This window comes from Passer domesticus, chromosome Z (genome assembly GCF_036417665.1).
Source record: "Passer domesticus isolate bPasDom1 chromosome Z, bPasDom1.hap1, whole genome shotgun sequence".
NCBI classification, from domain to species: domain Eukaryota; kingdom Metazoa; phylum Chordata; class Aves; order Passeriformes; family Passeridae; genus Passer; species Passer domesticus.
The window spans coordinates 30,980,979-31,008,898 of record NC_087512.1 but is presented as its reverse complement, the minus strand read 5'-3'; the positions used below and the strand labels follow the sequence as shown (position 1 = coordinate 31,008,898).

The 27,920-nt window shown below is 34.7% G+C and overlaps 1 protein-coding gene and 1 long non-coding RNA gene across 22 annotated transcripts in view; one reads left to right on the top strand and one right to left on the bottom strand.

Annotated features, from left to right (window-relative positions):
• Positions 1-27,920, top strand: part of PTPRD (protein tyrosine phosphatase receptor type D) — a 1,155,490-nt gene that overhangs the window by 336,172 nt on the left and 791,398 nt on the right. The window lies entirely within an intron of this gene.
• Positions 11,443-20,997, bottom strand: LOC135290796 (uncharacterized). 2 transcript variants are annotated; one of them, XR_010353619.1, is made up of 3 exons: positions 19,957-20,997; positions 19,055-19,204; positions 11,443-16,183 (listed from the first exon to the last, which is right to left on the bottom strand). It is a non-coding gene; the product is annotated as an uncharacterized LOC135290796 (long non-coding RNA). The 2 variants fall into 2 exon arrangements; XR_010353620.1 differs by having other exon boundaries at positions 11,443-13,019.

Genomic DNA, 27,920 nt, shown 5'->3' with positions numbered 1-27,920 from the left:
TTAATATTTTCAGTACAAAGTTTTTTTAGAACTTCATCTGTATTTTTAAATTTGAAATGTTATCTTTAGGACACATTTCTTTTTCTTTTCTCTCCCAAAGAGCTCCTTTTTCTTGACTGGCATAACAGTCCGTGCTATGACTTTCAGCAAAGCAAACAGAGCAAAGCAACACATTATCACTGGAGCATTCTTCATGCCTTTGAAAAATAGGTTTAATAGAAACTAAGTAAAAGATGTATCACTTAACTTGCAATTGGAAACACAGATGACATCTTGAAGATGAAAACTTGTCCTCTATTACATCAGATGAAAGATTTGGTACATTAAAGACAAAACCCAGAACTATGTGGCTAACGTTTGAATTTAACTGTTATACATTGTAGATCAAATTATATAAGCTTTGGGATAGATTTCAGTCATAAACTCTCAAGTAAAGTTAAAACTGGATTATTGTTTTGGTTCAAAAAAAATCTATGTATTTAAATGTGTAAGTGACCTTGTACAGCATGAATATAGTTACACTACATTCAACAGCTGTTGAATTCTTTGACAACAACTCTATTTTATGGTAGCACATTTTCTTTAAAATAACTGTTTTTCAAAGTTTTGATTTTAAGTGTAAACAAAAACGAAAAGGATCTTTAAATGCTGCCCTACTGAATTTTCAAACTTGGTATAATGTATGTGGAAAGAATTTTTTACTTTTCAAAAAAATTCAATTCACAGTCTGTCCCTAATATTTATTTCATGTTACTATTTTATCAGAATGCTGTCATCCTGTGAGATAGCAGTTTTGAAATCCTCTGTGCATTCACAGCTGCAGGGTGCAATTATATGTACAGGCAGAGGAATAAAGCCATCCGAAATAAACCCAAAAGCATTTACCTTACTTTCAAAAAGAATATGCAAGCTGATTTGGTCAATTCTTAGCTTGTGTGGCATTTTATAACTAGAACTTTCAGAAAATGTAAGCTATGTTTTATTATCTAAGCTTTAGATAGATTGCAGAGTGAATTTGTGAATCATGGAATCTGAAACCTTCTGTGGGAGCATATGATCTTAAAAGTACATCACTTAAAAGTACAAAACAGTTTATCTGATGAAGAAATAGGGAGACCAACATGTAGCTCTATATATGATGCTGACTAGGCTGAAGAATGTCAAAATAAAAGCTGCTACTTCACTTGAAACTGAATAAGCCATCCTCAAGAGAGAACCCTAAGTGTTTAAAAACAGTTGTTCTCTCTCTTAATTTATTTGTATGAATTTACAGTAAAACTTCCAAGAGTCTCTCTTCTCATCAATATGAATCTATTTCTAGGTTATCAGCAAAAGTGTTTGTTGTCCAGCTTGATGATATATCATTTAATTATTTAATACTTTAGTCTGTAATGAAGAAGTGAGACAGTAGGATTTAAATACACTATCATTCCATTTTCATGATGCATTTCTGAAACTGTAATGTATAGCAAGCATATAGGTCCTGGGGAACCTGTGTTAACTAGAGAATCACAGTTATGATTGGTCAGACTTTAGACGACTTACTAAATTCAGTGAGTTTATAAAAGAAAATGCTTAATGTCTTCTGGAAGGTGTTGGAAAACACCTAATACACTAGAAAACACCTAAAACATCTAATACATAAAATAAAAAACACTGATGAAAACAGCAGCTTAAATTAACTCTGCATCACAGTGAAAAGATTAGTCTTTAATGTTTGGATTAAGAAAATTCTATTCATGAACGTACCTGGTAGTACTTTTTTAAGGCAAGAGAAAGTTTTTTGTTGTTCTTAGATTCAACTGAAGGATGAACTTAAAAAAAACCCCACAAGCAAGAAAATAAAAGGCATGAGGCTTTCACTTTGCATTATATATTGCATTAGAACATACTGTGAGCTCTGTTCTAGACTTTTTTAATTTCAAAAGCATGAGAAACTTTTACCAGCTAAGCATAGTCCTCATAAGCATGATGCGGAACTTTAACATATCCATTAAATAACATAATCTTTTAAAAGTCTTTTTAGGTAGAGGATCACCTTTTTCTTGCCTTTGAGAAATGCACTATGCTAATCACTCAGTTTTGCCACTGGAGACTTTTTGAAATTAATTATTATCCCTGTTCTCTATTTAACCCTAATGAGTTTAATTTCTTCCATTTCTAGATGGCATACCTTTATCTATAGTTCCACCATATTATGATACCATACTGACTGTTCAGGAGGTAATGTCATGGCTATTGATAGCACAAAGGTGTTGTCAGAATATGTCAGGTTGTCCTGTTCAAAAGGATAGAAATATTTTCTTCAGAGCTGGCACCTCTCAAGAGATAAGAAGAAATTAATGAAAAGTAATGTCTTTTGCAGATGAAAAAAATCCCCACAAGCACATACCACATCAGTGTCTGTCACCTTATTCCCAGGAATAATCCAAATGATTTTGAGTGTCTTTCAAAAACTGAAAGATAATTCACAAAAGCTTATTGTAGAAGAGAGGTAGCATGTTTATTGCAGGGATGGGTGATTCTAACATGGTCTGATTAACTGCTGTAACGACACTTCTGCATGAGAAGTCCATACTGAGTATCCAATAAATTCATATTCTAGCTTATTGTGTAGTAGCTCACACAGGCAGACAGGCTGTCAGTGTCAACTGATTTACTTGGTGTTTTCTGTAGATGTGTTAGCCCAAAAGTGGTGTTATTTTGCTTGTGGCTTTTGTCAGGTTTATTTTGGTGTGGTATGGAGTATTTTGGGCTTTTTGTGCTTTGTTTTTCTTGTTGAGTGGGTGTGTTTGTGGCTGTATGGGATTTTTTTCTTGTTATTGTTTTTCTTTTTTGAGCGGTGATTTCTTTTTTTCATTAGCTGGTTTTGTTTTTTACATTAGGGGTCTTTTCATTCAAATTCATTGAAATTATAACAAGACTATGTTTTTTTTTTTTTACTGTGTTTGATGTTAGTCTTATGAGATAGTAGGAGCTGATCAAATGTGTCATAGAAAACCATTTGTAGTACTCTCAGGGAAACTTGACACAAATTATATAAGTCTCCCTGTGGCACTAAATAGCATTTTACATGGTTGAAATACTGCAGATGGTGCTCAAGAAGGAAGGGGAAAAAAAGCCTGAATAAAATGTATAATATTGCAAATTAAGAAAAATGCATGTTGATAGTGTTTCTTCTCTTATTTTTGTCTGTTTAGACCAACATCAACAAAGTCATACTAAGTTACCACTTTATATATAATCTTTAAAATAGTTACTTATGAAGTGACTATGGACAAGGAGATTAAGATTATGTGTCAACTTGACAGAAAAGAAATAGAAAGAAAACTGTAGAATATATAAAAATAAATGTTTCAAATGTAATTAGGGGCTCTTTGTTCTCAATATTAAGAAGCAAGAAGGAGCTTGATGTACATAGATTGCGAAAAGTGCCAAGTATTTGAGAGGCTAAGTCTTAAAGAATGAAATCTGAACAATGACTGACATAACGGTGGTGTTCTTTCTGAGTTCCATCATGGACTTGACTAAATATATTTTACTATGATGAGTTTTACTGTGTTATAGTATTTGCTATTTTCATACATCACAGCACTCTCATGCCATGTATATTTTCCCTCTGACTTACACCGGCAGAATTCCCTCTTTTGCTTAGCAGGCAAAATGTACCATCGACTCCAAGGGTGCTGAAAATGCTGCTCCAGTCAATCAGCTAAGGAACTCCTATGGGAATGCATTCCACATCCAGTCCAAAAAGCTCTAATTAAATGTCCCCTCCAGGACACCTGATCTCCCTTGAGCCAATTGTTACAGTATGTTAACCTCCTGCATCTCGTCACCTATCAGGCTGAGCCTTACTTATGGCATTTATGTTTAGTGGCTTCTTTAGCTAAAGATATATAATTTGGTGTGATTGGTATGACTTGAAATGACAGTCCCTGACGGTTCTACTTATTAATATTTTCCTAACTATATGCTTACTGTTGTATAACTATGCTATTTTATTTTCTCAGCTTCTCTGCAGATTAAGTAGTAAAAATGCCCTTCACATTCTGCTTACTTGGTTATTAATAGGGAAGGGATGAAAATGTTTTAACTACATGCATCTCATATAAAGGGCTTTTAAAACTACTGTCTTTTGTTTATGAATTCTCATATCCAAACTTACTCCTACAGTTTTACTTTCATAATGGAAAGAAGTCAAATTTCTTCTGTTTGTTGATGCTTAGGAAAGTTTTCTTTCAATATAATCTTAAGTTTTTTAATATTTCCTGGCAACAACTGGTTGAGCTGCTCAGGATAGTGTGATACTGACAACCATTTTCTCAATAGTATGCAATTGTCACTTAAATGTAATTATAATACCCAGGCAATTACCATTACTATCTGGTTGGACCTTTCAGGCTTTTTTCCCCCCTACTTTTTCCTTTCAACTGAATTCTGTTCTCTCTTGTGGTGAATATTAATCTTCCTCCAAGCTGTCCCATCTCTACTATGTCTGCCCTGAATACCTGCTGCATTCATGTTTTACTGCTGTTTAACATGGCTGTTTGTTTAGAATTCCTTCTGCAAACTTTCATTGACATCATATAATTAGCATAATACAGTATAGTGTTGTATCTAGTAATCTAGTGTAGTGTGGTGTGTCATGGTGCAGTATGGCATAGCCTGATATAACGTAACATTGCAGACTCAAACATCTGGATTTTTGAAGTGTTAGCTGAAAGTTATAGAGTTTTGTTTATCTTATTACTGGACTAGTTTGCCTTCTCCATAAAGGACAACAGTATTCTTCAAACAGAAATTATTATTCTGTTTCTTAGATATGCAATATAGAATGATTATGCCAGCATTACAAAGCTTCATCCAATAATGATTACCCAAGGAAGAAAAAAAATTATCCCAATATATTATAAAATACCTATTATGTTACACCATGAAATTTCTGAAACAATGAAATTGCTGCAGCTGGGAAACACATGAAATGATCTGGTACTTATCCACAGAAACCTGAAAATTAGCAAAACCAATGTATAAATCAACAACTAATATATGTCTTTCATGTTGCCTTTGATGTTTGTTACCTTTGCTGTTCTTACCACCCAAAATTAGGACCAGAAAGCTGGTCTGATAAGATCCTCATCACTAAGTCATGCTGCTTTTATTGATTCAGGTTTCACTAAAAGGCAGATTTCTTTGGTGGATAATGCTGGGTTTATTTCAGTCTCACATTAAACTGTACTTTGTTACAATGAACAGTCACCAATATTTCTCCAAAATCCTCTTCCCTGTGTTTTAATTCTCTATGACATCACTTTCCAAAGAAAACCTTTTGCATGTTCTTACTGGCTGCTTCCTGACAATGTTTTTAAAACACTACTAAAATGTGTTTATAACAATACAGCTCCATAAATGCCTACAATGCTTCTCCACAAGACACTAAAAAAATCTTCAAACATAAACACAGTTTTTGTGAGAGGTTTATTAATAGTTCTTCAAAAAGTCTATTTCTTTTGTGTATTTGAAATTATCTATTTCTCATATAACAAAAAATTGCTGGTTTTTTTCCTTCTTATGTTAGCTTTGCTTTCCTGATAGGAAATAGAACATGCAAAGGCTTTTGCTTGAAAAAGAGAAATATTGTATAATTTTTCCCTGAAGACATATTTGTGGATAATTTCTGGAGAGGATTCCTGCTTTTCTGCCTTTCCTTTGCATTAAAAATCTTTTTTTTGGTATTAGGCAAATGTATTTTTAAAAGAAATTAAAATAATGTACTGTTTAAACTGTATTCCTAGATAACAGTGAGAATTGTTACTCACAATCTCTATTTATTTTTTTTTCTCAATGTACCTAGTTTTTTCAAAGAATAAGTAAACTTTTTAAAAAGCCTATGATTGGCTGGACTGTATCTTTGTCAATTCATGGAAATGATCTGTTTAAGTTATTGTCCTTTAAGTATTTGTGTCAACATAGTGCAATTTTAAAGACATGCACTTTAATCCTGTTCCATGACTGAAATTCTGTTTAAAAATAGTATAAAATTTAAAACTTGTTTAATGTATGTATTCTTAAAGCATAATAATGCACGTTGTAATATAATTCAAAGGGGTAATATATGAGGACTTATCAAAATACAGGAAGTAAGTTCAGAGATCTTTTATTTTTTAAAGAAATACACAGTAATTGCTTCAGCCGTTATGAATTTTATATAAATAAGAGAGCAAAAGGAGAACAATTTTTGTGATTTCATGGAGTATTAACTGTAAAACATAGAATATTAAAGGTGTAGCAGAATTCCATGTTTCCAAAAATGTAAAATTATGTGGTTTTAAGATATGGTTGACAAACAAGCTTTGAGTTTACCCTTTGAGAACATCACATGATTCTGTATTAAACCCAGTAGAGAGAGCTGTGTTTCACAGCAGTCCCAGATAAGCCTGTGGCTTTGTAAATCTTTCATACAGTTTATTATAAATGCTTAATAGCCTCTGGATAAGCCCTGACTTAACTTATTTGGCTGCTTGTTTTTGTTTACCACATTTTTATGTGCAGAGATCAGTATGCTTTATTATTTTGTACTGTAAATAAACATTATAATCAGGTATAATCACCAGAAGCAAAATGTTACTAATGTTTGCTTCATTGAGAGATATGTTGTAGAAATTATTTAGTTTAAAACTGTTTTTTATAAGGCAATTTTTGTTTCTCTTTGGTCATTTGCTTCAGTAGAAAATATGAAAAATGCTGGGTTTTTTTTTTCTTTTAATAAGCTTCAGGAATTTATTTATTTTTTCAAGACTCTCCAGAGGGATAGAATATTTTCAAATATCCTTCAAAGAAAAACTCATGTAAAAATCTAGTGTGTCCTAAAAATAACAGATAAACATTTTTGACTGCATTCTGTTGCATTGAATAATAAATAATGTAATGTATTTCTCAAAATATAACTCTGTACTACAAATATCTTGTAGTGAAGGAACAAAAATTTCTAATTCATGCACAAATCTTCATGTAGACTGCAAATTAGGTTATATCATAATTACACTACTTCATAAGCCAGTGGAAACTTTTCTGAGAGCTTCCTTCAGAGAAGAATCAGTGTATAAATTCATAGTACAAATCAGTTGGTCCTTTGCAATGCTATTCTCCAAAATAGCAATAATATTGTTACTGTTCATGCAGGTCCAAAGACTAGAGTCAGCTTATCCTCCCAGAAAACACAACTCTAGTGAACTTATGACTTGTTCAGTTGACTGAAGTGTGAAAGTGGGGATTGCTTCAAGTTTGGTTTTCTGTACTCCTTCCAACTTTTTTCCACTAAAGCTTTGGTTTTTCAGTTATTTGCTCACTCTCAGAACGGTAATTTTGTTCTGTGTCTCAGAAAAATGCCATTCCAGCAATTATTAGTTAGTGTTTGGTAAGAAGTATTTTATTGACTGCCTGGAAGTTGAGCAATGGCCATAAAAAATGAACATTCCTAGTATGTCCTGGATTAGTTTGCAGCTTAGAAGCATTTCATTAGTACAATAATAATTATATTTCTAACACTTTAGCCAGTACTGGAATATAAGTGTTGGTACAAAGAACTAGAAAGGACAAATTACACTTTTTCTTCCTTTTTCCTCCACTGAAAAATGACAATATCCACTGTCATGAAAATCAGGAATATAAAGCCTTTCATTTTTAAGAAATCCACACATTATGTTTGTAAAGTTAAAGAACTGATGTGGAACTAAAAGAAACTTCTCTTTTGGACTGCTTTAACTCTTTCTTATATGTATTCTGCAGTTATTTTTTAAAATATGGCAGTTCACTAAAATTAAAGATTGTGATGATGATAAGCTCATGGCATTTGGCCCATACAAGATTTGTACTATGATATATTTCTGATATATTCTTTGATATACTTTTCCTCTGATTTTTATTTTTCCCAAGGAGATCATGAAATGATACAAATACACTACATATGAATCATGTAACTTTTGCATTTATGTATAAAACTCTATTTTTATAACCTTATATTTTGTGAAAGTGCAAGGGGTTTTTTGTCTCCAGACAGTTTTCTGAATTGTAGACAGAATGTGACAGCACAGTGGCAATTAACAGTGAATAAATTCCTCCTTTTTGTGACCTGCCTTAGGTCTCTCTGCAGTGCAGCACTTCCCTCTGTGGACTGAGAAGTTTAATAGGTGTTAACAGCAGTGTCTTCTTTCTGCCCTCATTTGGACTCTGTAGGCATCCCCAAAAGGGCATAATGTAAACAGGTGCATTTACAGGGTGTCCCTTTTTTGGGCAGTAAAAAATCTAGTAGAAACTCTTATGACTTACAGAGGACAAACTCTGGTGTCAGTTACTAAGGTCGTCTCTGAGACAGATTTTTTTTGAGGAATTGACCAAGGTTACCTCTCTGAGTTGACATCTTGTACAGTATACAAACATAAATCAAGAGTAGCTTGATCTGCCTCGTATTCATAATAAAAAGCTTTACAGTTTGACCTTCACAAGACATATATGTTCTAACCATATTCCATAATATAAAAGTCACCTTTAAAGAAAGAAAGGGGACAAACAGAATAACAAGAATTTGTTTAATCATCTATCCTACAGGGAGGCCACTCATGATGATGTTTATTCTTATAAACAAAGTGCCTTGGCAATGAAAGTTTATTTTTGTATTAGTAAAAATATGGAAAATGAACTTTGATATTCATTAACTGTTTATTTATGCATTTTTCTATTCTAGAATTAGTCTGCAGGCTAACAAAATGTTAGCTTGCCTAAAGGATGTTCATTTAAATTAATAGTGAAAATTTTTCTGACAGCTGGTAATTTGCTTATTTACAGCTTCCATATTAAATCTTCAAATATAGTAGATACAAATTAATAACCTTCAACTGAAGGGCCCTTGTTCACTTTTGATTATTCCAGCTGCAGAGAGATGAAAGTTCCTTTTGTTTTTTCTGTTTCCAATACTCATCTTGTTACAGACCATCCTGTTTCCTTCCTTTCATGTAATGTTCAGATATATTGTTATAAAGAGGAGATAATTGGTTAGAGGCCAAGTTTCTACATAATTCTGAATTACTTAGTTGTGGACTGAAACTATTATACATTGGATTTCCTCTATTTTCTTCCTAAGAGTGATTGTTTTCATGCAACTTTCATTTCATACCATAGGCATAAATCTAAAGTAGGTGAATGGGTTATTGCAAACACCTAAAAGCTCACACAAAGATGAAAAGGGTGTATAGGTCCTGTTGCTAAGAAAGCTGTAATTTTTGGATGTAATTTTGGTTTTCAATTTTTAATGTAATCTTCTTTATGCTATCCATGCTTTTTATAATTTTCTACATCAAATTACTGTACCTACCATGCCTGAAGTATTTGTTCAAGAATTGTGCTTAGGGGAAACACAAAATCAGGGCTTTTGTAGTCCCCACTATCTCCTGGTCATCCTGAAATGCAATTGCTCAGTTGCAACCCTACCCCTTAATAAATTAAAATTCTCACAAATAGCTGAAATCATGCCATTGGTGCATGCACATGACCAGGCAAAACAAAAGAGGAAAGTTGTACATTTGTAACATGCACCATAACCTGAGTAAGGGATGTAGCAGCATGTAACAGTAAAATGGTGACAGGAGGTACCAGAATCCTGAGGATTCAAGGAAGAGATTGCTACATTTCGTGATTTGCCTTTTCAGTATTATTTTTATTTTTACAGCTGGGATTGACAAAAAAACCATTCATCCATGCAAATGGTATGGCATCTACCAGGTACTTTTAATGAACTTCCCTAAACTCTTAAATTTAACCCAATGACTGAACACACGGTTGAACTTATTGACTGTGTTTGTATGTAGGATAATTCATGTTTGTCTAGCAAGTAATTTTGAAAAGTAATACCACCAAAATTTCTTCCCAGGCAACAGAGGCACTTTATTCCAAATTCATTAAAGGTGATACAAGATGCAGTAATTAATTTTTTGTGCTTTTTTTTTTAATGTGATACATATTATTAGAATAAACATTAAATCTGTTTAAAAATTTAGTAAAATAAAAGGAATCCAAAAACGGGGAATTAGTTGGCCTGGGGAAGCCAATGGAGTTAGTGACATTAGAACACAGAAAAACACAACCAAAATTAAGTGGTCAGCAAAGATATTTGGTATTTATTTTCTTACAAAATAGCTTGAGGATATGCTGAGTTTGAGAGTTTAGCTATTGATATTAGTATTGAGAAAACTGACAGTCAAAAGATTATTTGATAACATTTTTCCAAGTTACTATTAGAATATAGTTCTACCTTGAAAGTATATATTTTCTTCATTAAAAATAAAAAATGTTACCATAGAATGATAGAATAGGTTGATTGAAAAGGGCCTGAAAGATCGCCCCTGTAGCAGGGATCTTTCCACTGAACTAGCTTACCCAGAGCCCCATCCAGACTGGCCTTTAACACCTCCATGAACAGCAGCTCACAGCCTCTCTGGGAAACCTGTTACAGTGCCTCACCACCCTCACAGTAAAGAATTTCTTTCTAATATCAAATCTGAACTTTGCCTTGAGTCCAATCCCCTTTATCCTATCACTACAAGGACATAAAAGTTCCTTATAAAAGTTCCTTATAAAAGTTCCTCTTATGGGTCTTCCACAAGATAACAGTGTTAACGTGTTGAGGAACAGTGTAGCGAGAAGCAAAATTTTTCCCAGGTGTTCCAATCTGCTATAAGGTAAAAACCAAAATCTTCTTGAGTTCTGTCCACATCAGCTGTATGCAAAAGTATCTACTTCAGTCTTGATCTAACCTTTTTTAGTCACACCATTTTATATTCTCCTTTACACCTAAAATTTATATTTGTAATGGAAAAATTAACTACATTATTTATAAAAAAAACAATACTGTGTTTTCCTGTGTTTAGGGGAATGTAGTACATTTTATTTCTGTTTTGGGTACCTGACTTGAAACTCCTCATATGTTATTTTAAGGACCCTTGAATCTTCACATGGCAAATAGAAAAGTCCATCCCCTTTTAATTTCTAATTTTGTCTTCTGTTCTATCTTTTTTTTTTTTTGTAATTACATTCAGCAGCTGCTTTGGGGTAATTTTTTTTTGTTATTTTTTGGGGGTTTTGTTGCTTTTTTTGTTTGGGAGAGTTGTTTTTCTGGTTTGGTTTTTTGTTGTTTTTTTTTTTCCTGTGTGTTGGGAGTTTGGGTTTTTTTTGGTTTTTTTTTTGTTGTTGTTTTTTGGGGTTTTTTTTAATAATTACTATCAAAGAAAATGTGATTGGTTTTACTGCTGAGGTGGTTTTTTTGTTGTTGTTTTTTTTTTTTTTGTTTGGTTTTTTGGGGGGGGTGTTGGGTTTTTTTTTGTTATTGTTGTTGGTTTGGGTTTGTTTTGGGTTTTTTTTGCATTCTCATACACTTCTGACTACATCTGAATCAATACTGAAAAAAAAAAAAACAAACCCAAACCCAAACCCAAAAATTATCTAAAACCAAACCACCACTTATCTCTGTTAATTTTTTTTTTTAATTTTCTTCTACATTATTTCAGCCACAGATTCTTCTAAGGGAATACAATTTAAGCAAATGTTCAAGAATATTGACTAACAGTGAATTCCAGAGAAGAAATTGTGAAAAATCACATATGATGCCTGAAAGTTTTTCAATCATATAAGTTAAGAAAATGGATATATAATTATAGACAGCACTTAGGTGTTTTTTCATTAAACATTGTATTTCTGCAAAGTATTTCTTATTAAAGCTCATGTTGTTCACTATCTTCAGTGTACTTCTGTCATTTGTGGTTTCTCACTTTTTCAGATGGGATCTTTTCATTGCCAAGAACTCATTTGAAAGAATTTTATTTTGAAAGTTAAAGAGCAAAAAGATTGGGTAATTTGTCTGAGCTTCTTATTATTTTACATAGGGATGACCTGATATAGTTCTTAATGCTTTTGATAAAGGTAAATTGCTTACTTTCAGTTTTGAATTTGTCAGGCATTGTGGGTTTTTTTTTTCCATTGTTTAAATAACAGAGTGTTGCAGAATTTTACTTCTAGACATTTTTCCCACACCTGAGTTTTTTGAATTACACATTCTATCACACAGTACAATGTATTACATTTATCTTTTCATTTTACTTAATCAAAAGATTTGTCTGGCTTGCACATACAGTTGGTTAATTGTATGCCACAATTCCATTTCGGCATATGGATTTAGGTTCCATTTAGTTGTTTGTTTTGTTTTTTTTTTTATTCACAAGTCCTGTATAGTATACAGACTTGAACACAGTAGAAAGCAGATGTTGATCAAAGACTTCCATACAGTTTCACATGGGTCTAAACATAGATTAGTGTTAATACTCATGGGTGCATTACCTTGTACTCTTGTCCTTACAGTTTGAGAGAAACAGTCAGGTAATGATGGTGCAGTTTAAACTTAAAGTTAATTTGCTTTATGGAGGGAGTAAAAGTTTAAATTTTTTATTAACACAGTGGAAAGCACAAAAAATGCCAAAATATCAAAAGACAAGCTGGGTGGGAATGTTTACTTTTTAAATCTGTATTTAGCCATAAGGTGGCAGTATGGCAACTATTTTTAACTGAAGCGGGAAAAAAAAGAACTCAAACTTAGTCTAATTTTCAAGGTATAAAAAAGTAACATAGCAACAGTTTCAGTGTTTAGGAGACTTTTCCTTTTCCTTTTCCTTTTCCTTCTCCTTTTCCTTTTCCTTTTCCTTTTCCTTTTCCTTTTCCTTTTCCTTTTCCTTTTCCTTTTCCTTTTCCTTTTCCTTTTCCTTTTCCTTTTCCTTTTCCTTTTCCTTTTCCTTTTCCTTTTCCTTTTCCTTTTCCTTTCATTTTCCTTTTTCTTTCCCTTTTCCTTTTCCGTTTCCTTTCCTTTTCCTTTTCCTTTCATTTTCCTTTTTCTTTCCCTTTTATTTTCCTTCATTTTTTCCTTTTTCCTCCATTTTCTTTATTTTTTTTCCTTTTTTTCCTTTAAATGTATATACCTGAAACAACTTCAGTAGCTGAAAGACTGAAATTCCTAGGAATGAAATCTCACGTCCTAGTACCTGACTTCTCAAAAGCTATTGTAGAAATAAAAAAAAAAAAGTTAAATATGTAGTCTGCAAAATATTAATATTACTCAGGATGAGACATTTAGTTATTAATATGTTTTTATATACATTCCTTAATCGAAGTTCATTATTTTCTTAGAGAAATAACAGTTTATTAAAACATGATAGGAACAATTGTGTGCATATGCATATAGTCACATAGATACACTCTCACATGAAAACTATTCCAAAAATGAAGCACATGGAAGAAAACTGATCTTGTTAAATTCATAAACACCATCTTTCTGCTTTCCTTCTCCTATATCCCCTAGGCATCTTTGCTAGGTAAACACTGAAGATTAGACAAAAGCAAGCTAGGAATTTGTCATGGATTCTTCACTGGTTTGAAGTATGCATCATCCCAGAAACTTCTCAAAGTCTTGTAAAAATATTAAGTGTATCACCAAAATACCAAAATGATGGAGGAGAATTCCATCACTGTTTTTCTCAGCTCTTTTCAGGATGTTTGATCTCATTTCTGCAGTAGAAGACACATATAGAAAGCATTTGGCCATTCCCACTTAATTCTGGGCATGCAGATGGTTAATGAAAAATCTGGATCAATACCAAATGTGCAATTTAGATACAGACCATGTAGTCATTTGTGCTCTTTCCTTCTAAATAATATTTTCTATAAAGGCATGCTTTACAAAGCTCATAGAATTTCAACACAGAAAAATCTCTTAATTTAAAGTTAAATTTGAATATATTAATTGAAAATAAATTAAGAGAAAAAAAAGAGAAAGTAATTTAGTGTTCAGAATTGAATGCTCTTTTTTTCATTCTCTAAAACACATTAGTAATACTCACTGACTTTACTGTTTGAAGTAAAATTATCATGCTTAAAACCAAGTTCTGGTCCCACACTTGCAGTGAATTTTTACTTTTTTATCCTTTGGATAAGCAGTTCTCTTGAACAACAGTTCTATACAAATCAGACAGTTACTAAAAAAGCAAATAAAACCAGAAATTTGACTGTATTTACGTACTTTACTGAAAGTTGGTAACAGCCAGTAGAATATTATTTTATTTTATTCTGCAAGGCTGCTAAGCATTCTGACTTCAGAATTTCTTGTCATTTATAAGAAGGTTTTTTCTAATTGGTAACATAAAACTGTAAGTATTTGCAAATATACAAACTTTGCAGTTACCTTAAAACACAGAAAAAAAATCAACAAAACAAGCAAACAAAAAAAGGAAACAAAAAATTCATGTGCTACCAGAGGAAAAATTACAGAAAGTGCATGTTCCCAAGGATGTATTAATATTGTCTTAAACTCTTAGATTGATAAATTTTTATTTGACACGTGTTAGAAGAAAGACATCTAGATGTTTCACCTATAGAATACTGGTATGGTTTTAGTAAATAAAAATTGCTTGTTTCACTAAGTTTTGAGTAAAACATTTTTGAAACTACTTAGGTATCAATAAAGCAGCTCAGGGGAAGGGGAAAATATTTTGAAATGAGATTAAGAAACACCAACCACCTATTCCTCCTGTCAACCCCTACAAAAAAACTTCAAACTCAAAACCAACCAACCTGAACAGCTGCCTTTTTGCACATGTAGCATTAGAGCTGATAAAATAAATTCAATCAAAAAAGAAGAATATAAGTCACCAGTAATGAAGTATTGCATAAGCCGCTCAGTGCTTTAGATGTCTGAATAAACTGTTGAAAAATAGACCATTTTACTCTTAGGTTTACGCCAGGGTTTTCACTGGAGCACTTCTCTCTTGAACCCTACAACTTACAGGAGGTGGCAGCCTGCTTGGCTAGTCTCTTTAAAGGAGGTCCCCAGTCCATGAGTGTCCTACTTCACTGAGCTGTGTCATCCCACCACAAGATCATATTCTCCTGCTGCAGCCCCTGTTGCTGCAAGGCTGCTTGCATTTCCACATCCGTCCGTAGCGAGCAGCTCTTCACCCCATGCAGGTGCCCAGGCGCTGGCAGAGAGTGCTGCAGGAGTGGCCTCTGTGGAAAGAGGCTGAGGGGCTGTCCTGTGCTGGACCCAGCTGGTTACAGCCACCTCCTGTGGACCCACCACATGACACAGCTGTGCCCTGCTGAAAAGGTCATGGTACCTGGGGAATGATTTTGTGGGGAAAATGCTTTCCAAAAAAGGCAAGGATGCTGTATAGTCAGAAGGGAAAAAGTAGTAGGAGACATGAAGGTGCATATTAAGGGCAGAGGGGGAAAGGAAGAAGCTACTACAGCTGCCACCACAGATATTTCCCTATAGCGGTGGAGAGATTTACACAGTGGAGGAGGGAAAAAGAGGAAGATGCACCAGAGACAAATCACTGTCCTGACCATACCTCCCCACTTCAAACATACCCTTCCAATGCATTGCCCCGGGCACCTAGAAGAATCAGGAATGAAAACTGATTCCAGGAATGAAAACTGAATCAGGAATGAAAACTGAAGTTTAGCCTGAGAGAAAGGTGATAAAAGGTGTTGTTTTAGTATTTGTATTTGTTTCTCACTACTTTAATCTCTTTTATTGGGCAACAAATTAAACTTGTTCTCCCCCAAACCAAGTCTCTTTTGTCAATAAGAGTAATTAGTGAGTGATCTTCCTGCCTTTTCCTTGACTTATGATCTTTTTTCATCTTATGTTCTTCTCCTGTCCTGAAGAGGAGGGATGGTAAATGAGCAGCTGGGTGGACTTTGCCTGCTTCCTAAGGCTTAACATCACAACAGGCTTCTCAAATAAAGTCTGAAACTGTCACTACTACTGGTTCATTTGCTTTCACAATTTTTCATCAGTTCAGTCCTGTCTTTTGCCTCTCTTTTTCATTATAGGTAGAGGCATGTGTCCCAGGTCCTTGTGCAATGCGATTTAAGCAGCACTATGTCATCCTCTAAGTCTATATAGGAATATAATATTTCTCAGTAATTTTTCCTTCCATTTGATGCTCCTTTTTCTTCTCATATCATCCACATCTCTAGCTATCTTCTATATTCTTTATATGATGCCAGATCTTTCTTCATTTATCTTCTGTTTCGTAACATCTTAGCTAGAAGCTCACTTTCCCACTGACAAACTACACAACCTCTACAAAAAAGAAATAGTGAGATAAGCCTCATTATGTAAAATAAAGTTATTGGGGGGTGGGTGGGGGGAAGGAAGGAAGAAAAAACCTGAGTTTTCTTGCAAGAGTTCACAAGAGAATTGAACTGCAGTGAATAATGCTGCTTTCCTTGGCTTAGCTTTGGGGATCTTTTGTGCTTAATCTCTTAGAAATTTGTCTTTGAAAATTCTGTTCTCCCTCTATGAATTCCTAGGTACCCTGTTGACAGTTCTCTTTCCAAGTCAGCCAAAGAGAAAAAACACTGGTTACAAGAGTATTTTTTGCTTTTTCACTTCACAGGAAACATATGAGCAAAAATCACAAGATTTTTTTTTATAGCACCATGTGTTTTGGGGACAAGTATATCTCAGAACATAGAGATGATAGTAGGTGAAGAATGGGCCATGACAAAAGCAATAAAACTGAAAAGTTTCCATGATATGATCTTTCACTTTTTTTCTGTTTTGTCAACTCAGCACATTAGTAATGAAATAAATCTGTTTCCTCAGCTTTTATCACATGGACAAGAAGAATTCTGATGTGTGAAGCCTCTCCAAACTTCCCAGTCTGGATTTCTTGCCACTGATTTTGTTTAAACTATATAAGATATTAGTAAAGATGAACCATAAGCTGGACCCCATCTCTTCTTGATATTGCACTGGCTTACAGACAAGAGCATTTAAAACGTAGCATAAGAAAACAAGCAAAAAATTCTCAGTCTTAGTATGGTGAAGAAAGGAATAGGAATAATAAAATGCATGAGTTTGAATAATGGTCTCAGACTATTTCTATTCTTTTCAGAAAAGGTATACTTCCTTTCAGACCCTTTGCTGGCTTTTCTTCTTGTCTTCCAAGTTAAGAAGAAAGAAACAAGCTCCTAGAGAATAATTTAGCAATCTGTTTGGAAAGTTATTCTGCATTCATCTACCAAAATACAGTGTTGAGAGAACTAGCCCTATGCAAGTCCAATTGGCTTCTTGCTTTTTGCAAGTTATTCAGCCTTGAGTATGATGTGTGCCAATCACCAATAAGAAAATTCAAACATTTGGCAGTTTATTACATTCATAGTATGGCAGACTTAAAATATCCTAGGCTATTTAGTGATCAGTCATTAATTTACTCTGTATTCTTTGCCCCTTCCCTCTGCTCCTAAGTCTTTTTTTCTGAAAAACACGTGTTTTTTAAGAAACCTTAGCTATACTTGACTTTCAAATATGTGAAAAAGAATTGACAACCATTTCCAAATCAGATTCTTCGCGACACCACTGGTCATGGAAAAAAATTTGAAACATATGCAAGGAAGATTGCAGATCTCCACATTCCCAGGAATTATTATGCCATTTCCAGTATTGGAATAGTGTCTATTATTGTTTTTTGTAGGAAAGTTCTTCCACTCCATTTTATATCCCCGGGTTGATTAAAGAAAAAAATCTCACAACACACAAATATTTTGGTCTAAGTCAATCTTTAAGGAGCCTTCTAAGCTCACGATTAATAACTGGTATTTGCCAGGCCCTGTTTTCATTGCTGCAAGATGGGGCACACAAATGTACTTCTCCCCTATGGGAGGTATTTGGTCAGTATTTCTGTCGAGTAACTATGAGTTCTTTATTAGTGTTTCAGAGAGTGAAATACAATGGCAGAAATTTCTCCTAGCAGTGTCAACAGGAGAAAAACTTTACCTCTAACTGCAAATAAAGAGGAGAGATGCCTTAGAATAATTGATGGCAGATCTGAAGGCTGTTATCCATTAAAAAATCCTTAGTGAATCTGAACCATGCTAGTCCAAAAATGTGAACTGTCTCTCACTGTCCAAAATGTGAAGATGCTATAAATCTTTACCAGCAAGGCACTCATCTAGTTCTGCAAACTACTGATATATGAAAGTGAGCTCTCAGACTCAATAAATGAATTGCAGAAAGTCCTTAAAAAGTTTAAAAGCTTTCTATTAGTTTGGTATTTTTACATAATTTTTTATATGTTGAAATGGTATATATAAAATGTAAGAAAAAGAAACCAGTGAAAACGATCTTGACAAGCAGCTTACTTTTATGATCAGGACATCATATAACGCTTGAGCGGACTACATGCTGTGAACACGTTACTATCATCTGAGTTAATCACACTGAATTTTAATTTTGTTGTGGGATGTTAATTTGGAATTTTATGGCCACCAAGCACATGTTTTGCCTGAGAAGACTTAATCGGATGATACTATTATTTAGCATATTATTTCCCATGGGCAAATTAAGATTAAGTGTTTATCTCTGTGGAACCTTGAGAACCTAATAAACTACAGTGGGATCAGATAGAAGATAACAGTAATACACAGTGAATCACATTTTAGTTTCTTCAAACAAAGAAATAAATTCTGATATTTGAGGAAAAGATCATTAGATGGACTTTCAAGTTTGACACTGAAACAGTTAAATGTTTATGCAAGTATGTTTAAAGAGAGCTTAGCACTACATTAATTTGAACTAGAAAGAAAAAAAAATATGTTACCCTTCTTTTGATTTGCAACAATGGTATATAATGCAGCTATTAGCTCTATTCCTCTGGTAATTCAACGCTATTTAGGATTTAGCTGATGCTATATTTAAAAAAATTAAAATGTTATCTTCTTCTGTTTTATCAAAAAGTAATTGTTTTAAGCATGTTGATGAAAGGTATACTTTTTGATTTTATGAACATTTTAATTGTCAAAGGAAGAAAACTTCCTTCTGAAGCCATTAGTTATGACATCTTATGAAGACATGCAAATTTTGTGAAAGATGTAAAAGTCCTAATAAAATAATTCACCTGGTGTAATTTTTATGTTTTAGTGGGTACCTTCTACATTTAAGCTAACTTACCAAAGAAAGAAGCTTTTCCAAGGCTAATTCCTAATGCTAGGAATTATCGAGACAGTCTCTCACTGTGATAACACGCTGATCACTCACCATGTCTCATTAGTCTTTTGCTGTCAATGAAAAAGTCACTCTGCAATTTCTTTATTTTTCCTCCTAAGACATAGAAGACAATACAGATGTAGGGATCATATCATGTCTTGCCTCATCACCAAAATCTAGCAGTGTAAAATAACGTGTTAAAAAATAGCAAACGTGGAAGAAATAAAGACCTTTGCAATGATGGATTTATTATTTAAAATGTTCTATGTTCCTTCCTTTAAATGATTACTTGTATATTACATTTCAAATGTATTCTCTCACTGTCTGAAATAAATTTTAATAATATAGGCTAAGAACCATCATCTTGTTTATCATAAGTTTTAAAATGATCCCTCTTCTAATTTCCAAATATTAAAAAAAAAAAAATTTGCTTAAATGGTATATGGTGTTGATTTCTTGTCTGGATATCTTTCAGAAAAAAAAATTTCAGGTTCTGGACTGACAAAAACTATTCTTGCTTGATCCTTTTTGTGTTATATTCTGCTCTTCCACTGATTAAAATTAATTTTTAACCTCTATTACTAGGACATTGAAGTGGATTAACTACACAACAATTCACTGACTCCCACCCTGGTTAGGGAGGAGAGTCAAAACAAGCAGCTTTATCACACATCTTTTCAGTTGGATAGCAGAGAGAAAATACAATGAAAGAAGAGCTTGTGGTTCAATATAGAAGCAGGGAGATCACAAGGCAAGTACCATTATGAAAAAAATTGATTCAGCTCAAGGAAATTAATTTATTACTAACCAAAGCAGAGTAGGACAATGAGAAATAAAACTCAACCTCAAAAACACCTTTCACTCACCCTTTTCTTCTTCCCAGACTCAACCCTATTCCCAAATTCTCCACCTCCTCCTTGCCAGTGGTGCAGAAAGGAAAGTTGCAGTCATACATTGGCTCTGCCAGTCTTTCCTCCTCACACTCTTCCCCTGTGGGATCTCTCCTGTGGGAGACAATCTTCCCTAATTTTCCACAATAAGAGTCCTTCCCATGGGCATCATTTCTTCATTAGCCACTCCAGCATGGGTCCTATTCCCAAGGTCACAGATTTTGCCAGCAGACCTACTCAAGCACAAAAAGCTCCCTCCATGAAGCCATAGGTCTGATCAGAAGCATGCTCTGGCATGAATTTCCCACTTTTTTGGCAATCCCCTACTCCAGCACAGGATCCTGCAGGTGCAGCAGGTGAACCTGTGTTCTGTGGACTTCTACATACTGTTGGGGCACAGCTGCCTCACCATGGTCTTCACCACATGCTGCAGCCTGGAACACATTTTCCCCTTTCACTCTACTGTTCTTGGAAGTTGAAGAGCTCTTTCTCTCACATTTTCGCACTCACTTCTCTAGTTGCAATTGCCCCAGTGCAGCAGCACCTCTCCCCTTTAGCAGGCCCAGGGCCTGCAAGGCCTCCTTGGAGGTCAGAAGTCTGAGCTAGGAAATGCCAAGTTATCATGACTGGACCCTGGCAGCCCCTCTCTTCCACCTTTCAGACCCTGCTTATCTCTCTGTAAGCCTATAGGCCACTTTCCCCTCATCCTTACTATTGGACAGTTTCCAAAACCCCTGCAGGGTATAAAAACCCCTGATTCTGCCTGGTTCGGCAGAAGAGCTGTCATTGGGAACCTTCACGGAACACCCGAATAAAGAATCCTGCGGAACCTCACACGGCCTTCTCCTCTCTTTCCCTGCGTCTGTGCTGTGGCACCTAGCAAGCTAAAGGGCTGAAATCACTGAGCTGATAATCACTAAGAGCTGAAAATCACTATAACTTGCTTAGGCTGCTGTGTTGAGCCTCCACTGAGTTATCCCGGCTCCAGCACCCCGCTGATGGGAAACTGCCGTGATACTCCCCTTCTCAAATCTGTTTTCCCAGCAGCACTGCTGCTGTCCCCTAAGGGCTTGGCCCTGACCAGCTGCAGGCCCATCTTGAAGCTAGGTGGCACTGGCTCCTTCAGACATTGGAGAAGCTTCTTGCAGCTTCTCAGAGAAACCACTCCTGTTGCCCCCTGCTTCCAAAATCTTGTCTTGCAAACCCAATGATAATAATAATAATAATTATTATTATTATTATTATTATTATTAGTATTACAATGAAAATTAGATAGATAAGAATTAAACCTAAGAGAAATGAATAGTGCACATTACAGCTTATTACCATTGACCAATTCTCAACCTATCCTCAAGCAATGATCAGCTGTTCCTGGTCATGTATATACTATACATGACAATCTGTGGCATGGAATAGCCCTTTGGCCGGTATGGATCTCCTGTCCTGGCCATGCACCATCCAAGATTCCTGTAGAGCTCCTCAGTGGCATAAAATATGACACAAAGAAATCCTTCACTTAGATTAGAATGAACACAATTTATCAAGAACCAAAACATTTGTGTGTTGTCAGTCTCATTCATACTAAATCCAAACCACAGCACTGCACCAGCTACAAGGAAAAAAAATTAACTCAGTCCTGGCCTATGAATAATATAGAGCCTATTAAACGTAGATTTAGCAACAGTGCTTACATGAGAATTGGTTGTGAAAATTCTTGAGTTAAAATAAGTAAAACTCAGTTTAGATGATTATATGGCAATTCTGTAAATTTAATAATTTATTATTTTTTTGTACAGTTTTGAATATAATTTAGCAGCAAAATATGAATTGTGGAATAAATTATTTTTATTTTTTAAAGCTCAGTACTAATATACATATGCTCCAAAAACAATCTTATGCACAGTTTCTTGATATCCAGCATTTCTGTGAGCAGTATTTTACTAGTGTATCTCAGCGGTGAGCTTTGGCAGGAAGGAGAAAAAGAATTTCCTAGTGGTTAAGAATGCTTTAGTGAACCAGAAGCCTTACTTTGTATGATTTGCTAACCGTAAGACAGCTGTAATGAAGAGAAAATATACTAGTGTAATAACTTGACAGCCACATTTATCTATAAAGAGGGTTGTTTCATATCAGATCCCACCTTCAGCTCTATGAATTGTACTGTGATAGAAGTAATTCACCAGGAGTGAAACCTCCAGAACACTTTTTTTTTTGTTAGGTATCCAGCTAACAGACAAAATTCTGTATAATTTTCTAGTTGCATACTCACAAATCTTGTAAAGTAGCAGGATCAGTGGAACACGGGAACATTTTATTATCTTCAGTTTTTATAACCATGTAGACAGACCCAAGAAGACCAGTGTAACATTTAAATAACCAAAGTCATATGTAAATGAACACATCTCTGAGTAAATACAGTGTTTATAATATTATGAAAACCGTGCTGACCCATATCAAATCAGCTGTTCCTTCCTATTTATTTTGTCTCCGGAAAATGCTAAATGCAAGATATTGAGAAAAGTAGCTCAAAAAATCCTGACCAAACTTTCGGCTTCCATACCAACACTCTTTCATGGCTGCATGCAAGATAGTTCCTTCTTAGCTGAAGGTTGCTTCTGTCCATAGTTGAATGAGTTTTTATGTTTCTCAGAGTTTGGGGGTTTTTTAATTTTCCATTGTTTAAGTTGCCTTGGGGTTTACCAGGATCCATTTGCAGCAAGAACAACTCTGGTGCGTCCATTCACTTTCTCCCTGATTAATATTTCTAGAGTTCCTATTGATTTGTGAAGGTCACTGTAGTTCTTTTCTATCAGTGAAAATCTGTCTATGTGGAATATGTAGCCAAATTAATCTACCATGAGACCTCAGCCCTTGATCTATATGCCTGAGCTCTTGATGGAGTTTGATAATACTGCCTCATAGCCAAGTGAAGAGAAAACCAGTAACTGGACAGAACACCCTTGAACACCCTTTCTGAACACCCTTGTATTCGTATTCTTCTCATATTCCTGAAAATTCCTTTTTTTTTAATGTATCCTTTTTAAACCAGATAAGAAAAGAGATAAAATAATCTGGAAAATAAAATATATACCAAAACAAAAAAAAAAAGCCACACAACACAAAATAATCCACAGCAAAATTTCAGAGCCTTTCCTTTCTCTCCCTCTCTATCTTTTTTTTTTTAATTTCCAAAGGAGCATTTCTGTTTTCCTTTTCATTGCACATTCAGAATATATTGCTACACATTAGGAGCTGATGATGAGACTTTTCACTTTCTGGCAGAAACAAAGAAAATTAGAAAGAGATAATGAAAATGTTTTTAGGACTAAAAATAAACAGAATCTGAGAATTTTTTTTTTTAATATATTGAACAAGCTTACTATCTATGGTCAGTAGTCAAAATGCAGCAGTTCTCTTTTTCCAGGAAAAGATGTGAATCTGCAGATATGAATGAGTTAATTTTAAACCATCCCTCAGTTATGTAAATGCACAAAATGTAGTGCCACTTTCTATTCTTATTACAATCGTGAGACTGTCACTATAATTGATTAATTTCGTGCCATTCTTTCCCAGTGATCTCTTTGTCACAAGAATGAGCTATCACAGAATTTTAATGCTGATTACATTTTAGTTTTCATAATGTATTCTCATTTTCATTCTAGTGACAAAGGTTGGCACAAAATCAGACCATATTCATAACAAAGACTGCAAAAATAAAGCAGGAAACTGTATAGAATCCATCTTCATGACAATCTCAGAACAATGAGTACAGAAATATCACAAAACAAAACTCTTTGTTCTTGTGGCAGTCTTGGTATTGTAATATCACAATACTCTAAAATGCATTTCTGAACCTTTTGGATTGGATGTATTAAACTCATTGCAGTATAGATATCCTTCACAATATTCTAAAAGGAGAGAGTAGGAGAAAAAAAAATCTTATATCAAAATGTGATTGTTATGGATAATGTAAAACACCTTTTAGCTGTTTGTTAATTCCTAAGTCTATCACTGAGTTACTGGCAGAAGGAAATGGGAACAAGCAGGGAAAGAAGAAAAACAATGGTTTTCCATGGAAACTTTACATCACAAACTAGCTGTTTCTTCCTGGACTTAGGGCAATTATTTGATAGACTGCTAATATGCGGCAAAACTGTAAGTATCAAGAAGAGGAACATTCAGTGAGTTGGAGATAGCAGCGATTTATTAAAGTTATGTGTTAAGAAGTTATGAATCATGCATATTATCCAAGTTCTCTTATTTGTCTTTTCTATGTATACTACTATCTCTGTTCTTGATGGTCTCCTTTTAAACAGACGTTTGCTGTGATACTTCTTCCTAGTTCTACACCATGACTGTCTTGACTTGTTGTCAATAGAATTTACTGTTGTCAATAGGATTTACTGTTGCCAATACAATTGTGAACTTGTGGACCTTGCTTTTCTGCACTGAGTGACTGCGTACAAGGAGATCATATTGTGTCTCTTCCTGAAGAGGGGCTCCTAATAAAGTCCTGTGAAGATAAATCCTTTACTTTGTTTTATCATCTTTCTTCTTTACTGTAGGGGATGAGAACTTTCACACCTACCTACACTCTCTGAATATGTAAGAGAGTAAGGCAAGTGACTTCTGCTTTGTTCACTGCAACCTCAACTGTGGAACTGACTCGGCTACTGTGTCTTCATATCTTCCCCTCCCTGGCCAGTCCATCATTGTCCAATGACAGCTCAAACAGTTCTGGTGTCCTTTCAGCTGGTGGCTTAATAAACCTGACAATAACACACTTCTCCTAACACTCACTGTCATTTAAGGCAGCATTAGTGTGTAACTGAATTGACTTGTTCACACAATAATCTTCACCAGAACTTTATGAAACCTCTAGATGAGAACTTACTGTTACATGAACCTACCTCTTTTGAAATGGAGCATGTCCTAGAGTTTCATAGCTCCAGGGAGATTAATCAATACCACCCAGAGATAAATGTGATTTAGTTCTTGAAAATCTGCCTCATATGGAGGTACTATGGTAATTGATGAGTCTCAGCATCTCTCTTCAACATACAATAGAGTTGGACAGTCATATTTGTCATGCTGATCACATGCTTATCATTTAAAAAGAGATAGTGCAAGACTGACAAACTCAACTGAAGTATGGAGTTTCCATGTTAGGGTGTTTTGTTGAGAAAATCTACAACTGTCTAAGAGGACCAAAGAGCCTTTTCCTGAATGTCTAAGTATTCCTTAAAGTCATCTGCATCACAAATTCTGTGGAAAATGGACTAGCAATATTGGTTGCAGAGTGGGCTTCATTCTTTGGTTTTTTTATCATTCCTAGGCAAAACAGAAACAGAACCTGTAGACCTAGTGTTCTAGTAGCCAGTATTGTCAAATCTGCTCAGACAGATAAGGCTTCAGAAACAGCAGATGCCTGTATATGAAACATCAAGTATATTTGCCTTGCCCAGAATAAATTTCTTCATACCTTGTATGTTTTACAGTGCTAATAGCCACTGGAATGATTTAGTTGTTGCTGAGCAGCCTTTACAGAGTCTTAAGGAACTTTCTGCTTCTCATACTACACCATCAGCAAGTGACAGGCCAACTGACCCTAAATGACTACTACAGGGATATTCCATACTATATCACAACACACTTAGCAATAAAATCTGTGGAAGAAGAAGAGAAAGATGAAGAAGAAGAAGGAGAAGAAGAAGAAGAAGAAGAAGAAGAAGAAGAAGAAGAAGAAGAAGAAGAAGAAGAAGAAGAAGAAGAAGAAGAAGAAGAAGAAGAAGAAGAAGAAGAAGAAGAAGAAGAAGAAGAAGAAGAAGAAGATGAAGAAGAAGAAGAAGAAGAAAAGAAGAAGAAGAAGAAGAAGAAGAAGAAGAAGAAGAAGAAGAAGAAGAAGAAGAAGAAGAAGAAGAAGAAGAAGAAGAAGAAGAAAGAAACTGAACATTCTGAGTTATGATATTTGAAGCTTCATTCGAGTTCATCTACTTCCCAGTCAAATTACAAATTACTTCTCAATATCTATCAAAATTTCTCCTCTTTCAGTGGAAAACTATTACCCCTCATCCTGTCACTACACTCCCTAAATAAAGGGCTCCTAAATTCAGGCCTCTAGAAAATCTATCTAGAGCCTTCTCATCAACAGGCTGAACAAGCCCAACTTTCTCAGCTTGTCATTACTGGGAGGTGTTTGAGAGTCATCTCCATGACACTCCTCTCAGAAGCCTATACATTGGCATCTGGTCCAACTTCTATTAGCTTAGGGCAAAATGTTGTTCGCTACAAACTTTTAGCTGCTATGAAGTCATATTCAAAAGAAAGAGACAACAAGATCATTATTCTTCCAGAGGGAAAATAAATTCAGGGTATAGACAAAGTAACTTGTAACAATTGCTCGAAGGTTTAAAAAGCAAACAGAGGCCAGCACTGAGAGAAGATGAAAAAAATAACACTAATTACTTTCCTTGGACTCTGGGAAAACACCTTACAAGTACAGGTATCGTGACTAAATTTCATCCCAATAAGAAAAAAAGAAGGACGCCGAAAAATATCCAGGCTTAGGAACTCTGTTTGTAGAAAACCTACTCTACCCAGTGTAGTAATCATCTGCCTTCTCTAACAAGAGTAAGACTGTCTTTCTTCATTTGTAGGTAGAGGTTCTCATTTGCAATACCACCTCTTTCAGGGGAAGGCAGTAGTCTGCAGGATCATGTATTCACAGAAGTCCTAAATAAGCTGTTCTCTTATGAATTCAGGCAAGGCAGAATCAGCAGCTGGCACCTCTTACCCCCTCAAAAAACTGGTATTCGTTCCATTCTTAGAAAGTCAGCCTTGACACTGATGTTTGTCCTTTCTGACTTCTAGCATGTATATTTTTTGATTTTTAGTTCTACATTGATCTTGTGCTACTGATCCTCTTTCTCCACTGTCCTGTTTCTCTTACACAATGGCTTAATAACTATAGGAGAAACAACCAGATGTCGTTCCTACACTCATCCTCAGTTATACAGTGCCTTTGAATGTAGTCAGACTGCTACTTGTACTCTAGCTATAGATCTATTTTAACCTTAATTTAGGTATCCATATTAAGCTCAGGAGTTATGAGTTTGTGGAAATGAGCAACCAAGTGGACACAAAATTCATCAAGCTGCCTTTTGGAACAAGTAAAGAAGGAGGTTTTAACCATGTGCTTAAAATTGGACATAAACTTTGACATACAGGCAGAAAATGCACACAGACACACATGCACAGGCACACACCCAGACAGACAAAATCTGTGGGTTTGTCATTAGCAATGACTGCATCTAAAATCATGCATTCTGTTCTGTGTGTAATTTCTCTTAAATGACCCTTCCTACAAACATCATTAGAATGTCAAAACTTTGGAAAAATCTAAGATGAAAAGCAGTTATACCACAAAAAGTGAGGTTGGCCCAGAAGATCTATTTTTCGGGTTGTATTCTTCATATTTTAAGCAGCCAAGAATACAATTATATAGTAGCAGTACATTTCAATTAAAAAAAAAAGGTAGAATAAGCCTTACCTAAATATTAGTATATATTTGGAAATGTAGGGGAGAGGCAAAGACATTTCCATAATTAGAAAAGAATCTTAAAACAACAGTGAAAGTGGTATTTAAATTGAAATTGCACACATGCAAGATTTTAACATCCAAATGTTTATATTAATGACATATTTAAGCAGTCATAAAAATGAAATTCTCTCACCCTTTCAGGCAAAAAACAAGAATGGTATACAAACATAATAATTTCTCTAATCTCTATTCTGCTTAAAAATCTTTAGCTTTCCTCTGGTAGAAATAGTTACTGTTACTTAACCTCATGATTTCTCTGTTTTCATATTTAAACTGAAGAAGAGATTTAATACCTTCCTTTTGTAATATCAGCGGTGAATTTTTAATTCTGTTTATAAAA